We start from the raw sequence: 6,188 nt of genomic DNA, 5'->3' as shown, positions 1-6,188 counted from the left end.
CCTTTGCCTTCACATGCGCATATCATGAAAATGTCATTTCAGTGTGTACTGAATCGTCCATAAGTCCCCGTTCAACAGCTGTACCTCCGTGTTGGAGGCTTTCTTCAGCTGAACTAATTAAACTAATAACTTTCATATATGTATTTTCTGTATTTAACACTTTATCAGCAAAAGTATTTTATGTGATTTTAACATCATTAAAATTATACAATTTCATGATATAAGGGGGATGAATGCTGGTTGGAGGGCTCCCCTGTGAAATTTAGCCTGTCTATTGAATCACCTGATTACTTGGATCACCACATAATGGTAATGAAAATGGACAGAAAGGAAAGGCGTGAGTGGCATCCTGTCTTTCATCCACCACATGGGAGGACTTGATCAGTCAAAGGGAAAGAAGTGAGAACTACAACAGCTACAGAGAGAAGAAGAGATCACCAAACAGGAAGTCAAGGGACAGATGGGAGAAAGATAACAGGTGTGTGTTTAAGGGAGGACACAGGTCAACGAGATGATGAGGAAATCTTCAATCCAACACTGTTTATCGCTGAGGGAGAATTTAATGTTTCCACAAACAGACGCAACCAGTGAGGAGTGGAAGAGAAAAAAAATCATCTTACAGACTGGACTGCTGGGCTGCAACCAGGATGAAACATACTTTACAGTCTTAGACAAAAAGAAAAATCTCTGGCAGCTTTGCATTATTTTCCATTTGGTATCAGCTACATGAAAGTTTAAGTTAAGCTGAACTTTGCTCTTTTTTATCCTTTTTAACATTCTGCATTTTAATTGGAGAGAGTGGGATGCAGATGAGGTGACTGTAATACTGTTAGTAATACATCCTGTTTTATGTGGTTGGTCTTTATGCTGCTATATCTATTGATACTGGTGGCTGGGGGGTCAAACAGTAGCCTTTCTGTGTGGAGTTTGCATGTTCTCCCCGTGTATGCGTGGGTCCTCTCCGGCTTCCTCCACCGTCCAAAGACATGCATGTTAGGTTAACTAATGACTCTAAATTCTCCCTATAGTGTGTGTGAATGGTTGTTTGTCTCTCTGTGTTGGCCCTGTGATGGACTGGTGACCTGTCCAGGTGTACCTGCCTCTCACCTGCTAAACTGCTGGGATAGGTTCCAGCTTACCGTAACGAACAAAGCGGTACAGATAATGGATGGATGTCTGATGGTACTTTCATTTTACATCATTTTCACCTCATAATCTGACAACTGAGTCTGTCCTGAAAACATCAAATCTGCTTGTTGACTTTGTTTAAGGTTCTATATTCATTTTTACTTAAATAAAATAAACTAACAAAATACCAAAAATGGCGTTTAGGGCTTCACTGTTCGGTCCTTTGGTTTCAGATCAAATCCAGCTGTGCAGCTGATCATCTGGAAGCAATAGACCGACTCAAAACACATTCTGAGGATTTTTATGTGGAACTTTATTGACACCACTGTAAGAAATGTTGAGTATAAGAAGGTAAACAACATTAAAACTGTTTTCTTTCCTTATAATAATCAGTCCTTTTAATGAGATTTGTAATGTGATCATATGTTTAAAAAAAAAACAAAAAAAAAAAACATGATTCTTCTTTTTTGTATGTACAGTTCATTTTGTGAACAAGCTGCTCTGTTCTTACCAGATTGGTGTGTGTGTGTGTGTGTGTGTGACTGCAGGCTTAATATATTCTTCTTGCCTTCAGGTCACATGTGTGAGACAACCTGGAGACTTCCATCCTGTGATTACATGACTCAGAGGAAGCTGAACACCTTTATCTGAAAGCAATAAATCAGCAGCCATTAATCTTTATGTGTTCTTAAAATAAGGAGTAAATGTTAAGATTAACGATAGTTATATCATGGTCTGGGTGAATACTTGATTCTGATTGGCTCTGCTTCGTGTCGGATGGTTCATCCCTCCGCGAAGTCCATTAATTTATGATAATGGACGCCTCAAAGGGCATTATCCCTTACTTAAAGGCTCTTTACCATTTACTCTGCCAACCAGTTTTTCTGTATTTGTTTCCATATTATGACCTTTACCTCTACTGAGAACGTGGCATGGTCGTTGGTCTGAGTGTTTACTGGGATTTTCACACACAACCATCTCCAGGGTTTACAGAGAATGGTCTGAAAAGAGAAAATATCCAGAGATGTCTGGACCAGAATGTCTCGGGCAGACCCCCAAAAACGTGTCTAGCTTTTTCTGGCTGTGCCAAAATACCAGTTCTACTATTAAAAATGTTTTTTCATGGATGCTCATCCTGCAAATGTATTTTCTTCACAAATATTTCTCCATTTAAAAGAGAAATAAACAGACTTTCCAGCGGTATCAGAGTAATTGCCAGGAGGCATTAAAACAATTAAATAACCCACCAATCACTAAAGTCCTCTGAGTGCTGTCAGCACACAAAGTTTTGAATCTCACGTTTTCTCTTTTGCACCTTGTGTCACTCGGTCACCATGTTTAGTTTTCTTAAATGTTAAAACTTACAGTTTTGAAAGACAGATCAAGTGACTGCTTTAAAAGCTTTAAAAGGTTTGACTCTGTGTGGATTTTTCTCTCCAACGTTTCTGTTTGTGTCCATCTTTCTGTCTTCTAAAAAAATTAAAACTAAGCCTCAAAGGACTCGATTCACTGCAGCTGTAAAATGTTCCAGAGATGAAATGGTTGGATTTCATGCTTCTAACTCTGAGAAATTAGTGTGAATCTGCTGTTGTGAAGAAATAATCTTAATTTATTTATTTGGGGCTTATTTATTTATTATGTAGCAGATTTAGCCCGTTTTTAATCAATGAACATGATAAAAACTAAATATGATGCAAATCTTATAAAGAAACACTATTAAACTATCAGATCATTCTAATTGTCACTTTTTTTCTTTTTGATATATCAAAGTACTGTGATGGTCATCTGAGCCACCTGGCTGTCCTCTGTATTGCGGAAGCTCCAAATTTCATGTTTGTAAGATGTTTTGCAGCATCATAAATGTCATCTTCAGTTCTCCTAAAAGAGACGGCTGATACCTGTCCTGTACTTTAAGTTCTTCTTCTGGACTTATTTTGAGGAATCCTTTTCAAATGTAAGCCTAAATATTGTTTTTGTTTTCTTAGAAAGGTAATGGAAGAGTTCAGTTATTCAGTTTATTTATTCATTTTTTTAAACATTGCAGATGTTTATTATTTTGTCTCTGGAAAAATTCTGCCCAGTTTAGTCGGAAGTGTCATATCTTTTTCTTTCTTTTCTAGATCAGCGAGAAAAACAAAATGCCACAGATGGGTATGCAGCATATAGTTTCAGTTATTTCATTTTCACAAATAGAAGAAAAGTTACACAAATCAGTTTTTGTTCTTTAGTATATTTCAGTCCAGGTTTGAAGTGTCTAATTGTTGTAGTTTTTGATCAAGAGCTGCTGGGCTCACACCTATGGAAAGCCGTTTTATTCAAAATTAAATAAATAGAAAAATAACTAAATTATTGAATATATACATATATATATATATATATAAATAAATATAAATAAATATATATATATATATATATATATATATATATATAAATAAATATAAATAAATATAAATATATATATATATATATAAATAAATATAAATAAATATAAATATATATATATATATATATAAATAAATATAAATATATATAAATATATATATATATATATAAATAAATATAAATATATATATATATATATATATGTATATATATATATATATATATTTATATATATATATATATATATATATATATATATATATATATATATATATATATATATATATATATATATATATATATATATATGCATTAATTTATTTAATTGGGATCATGAGGACACTTTTATTTTGGAGTAATTTTTGGGAGCAACATATAGTGCAGCACCACATTGTGCTGCGCCTATTTCGTGCTTCTGTTCTATTTCGGATCCTTATATTCAAATTAAGGGGCGGGGCTTCTAGACGTGGGCTGAATGTAGTAGGGGCAGAGCAGAGTGCCTCTAGAGAGAGAGTGGCGCCATCTCCGTTCACTGCAATGGTTCAGTTTTTTCACAGCAATGGCGGCGTATGGAGCCCCTCAAAAGTTCCCGGTAGTTAGCAAAAGCTAAGCGACGGTCAATGTATTTCAATAGAGCAGATTGTCGGAGCTACACTTTTTCAAGGTAAGATGTTTTAATAGTCATATTTCCATATCAGTTGTGCATCGAAATCAACTTGACATGAGTAATTAAATATGTTGACGGATTGTCCCCTTCTAGATTAATATATTTAGAGATTACAAACCGATTAAAGTTTATGCTAGCACACTGATAGCAGCAGATGTTACAGGCTGATGAATGTAAATTCTGTTCGTCAATATAAATTGATCCAACGCCGTTGATAGCGAGGTTAATGTGTAGGGAGAGCGATTGTAGTTACATTTTTATTTAATTTTAATGTATTTATAAGGCTGTGGAATTATGGACAAAGATATGAAAATGAATACACAGTATTAGATAGCACAATACTCTTAGTATATATGTTTACAATCTTTGCAACTATAAAACCTAACCTGTTAAATGTAACAAACATGTTAACCTTAAGAACTTAACAAAATATACATATACAAAATAAGTGGCTGATTGTACTTGAATGCATTTGCTGCACTAGACAGCACTCAGCACTCTCCCAGTGTGCAGGATGAGAGCAGAGAAGCAGAGAGATGCTTAAGGGAAGTATATCACTCTTCCCTCGTGCAGCATTGTCCTGAAGAACTTTCAGCAGTTCTGGGGTTGCCCGACATTAACTAGGATACTGTTCTTCTTCACCTTCCTGGTTTGGCCACTTTTAAGTGTTGTTTCCTGTCTTTTTTTCTACATTCTGCAGCCTCAACCATATAAATCTCCCTGTGATGTGTTCTCTGTGTTTAATTTAAAAATATTAAACTTCCCAATGATATGGTCTTTGAAAATGTGTAAATGCTTTGTTTTAATATGATTACTTCACATATTTTTTTGTTTTCACAGTCCCTGATGGTGGTCAAATGTATCCTGCTGACTTTGGCCATCCATATTTTCCTTCTGTCCCTGTCTTTGGGGAAGCCATACATACACACGCCTTTCTCTGAGCGATTGGAGCATCCCCATGCAGCACAGCATACCATGGTGAAGACTGTATTCAAGGATAGCAGAGAAAAGAAATGGCTAGATATGCTGATCTAGTCGAGTTTTATTGTAAAGGAATTCTTTTAGGTATTAAATGCATTTGGAAAACAAAGGGTGTTTGTCTGATTTATTATGTATATGTAGGGAGTAAGTCTTGGGATAGTTACAAATAGTGATAGAAAGACATGTATTTTCCATGAATTGAAATCAAAATTTTATTTATTTGCCATGGATTTTCTGTAATAACACATTATATTGTGAGTCCAGACTTGTGTAGTTATCAGTCTGCCTCAGTCAAAATAAGTCTTAAGACTTAAAAGCAATTCACACAAGTAGATAGTAATATGTAAGAATAGATAACCCATTTATTTGAAATGAATTGGGATCTAAATTTTATTTATTGGATATAGATTTCCTGTAAGAACAGTTATCATTATGCTGTGAGCCTAGATTTATTGTGTAGTCACTTGGTAAATCATTGTTGTCACCTGTTGGTATGCCTCAGTCAAGTCTGAAAAATAAAGTTAAAAAAACAAAATATTACGATTTACATTGCTGTTGATGTCAAACAGGTTTAGTAAACTTAACATGATTCATATCAATGAACACAACTATAAAAATATTGCAAAGCAAAGCCTTCATTGATCATTATTTACCGATTATCGTAGTTTTCTTATTATTTTGTATTGGCCGCCAAGCACTTCCTGGAACTTTTGGAGGCTACATGGACCACGTGATCGGCAAGCGTTTTGAGCTTCCGGTGGCGCCACTCTCTCTCTAGAGGCACTCTGCTCTGCCCCTACTACATTCAGCCCACGTCTAGAAGCCCCGCCCCTTAATTTGAATATAAGGATCCGAAATAAAACAGAAGCACGAAATAGGCGCAGCACAATGTGGTGCTGCACTATATGTTGCTCCCAAAAATTACTCCAAAATAAAAGTGTCCTCATGATCCCAATTAAATAAATTAATGCATATATATATATAAATATATATATATATATATATATATATTTATTTATTTATATATATA

The sequence above is a fragment of the Melanotaenia boesemani genome, chromosome 22 (genome assembly GCF_017639745.1).
Source record: "Melanotaenia boesemani isolate fMelBoe1 chromosome 22, fMelBoe1.pri, whole genome shotgun sequence".
NCBI classification, from domain to species: Eukaryota; Metazoa; Chordata; class Actinopteri; order Atheriniformes; family Melanotaeniidae; genus Melanotaenia; species Melanotaenia boesemani.
Note: the sequence above shows the minus strand (reverse complement) of the source record.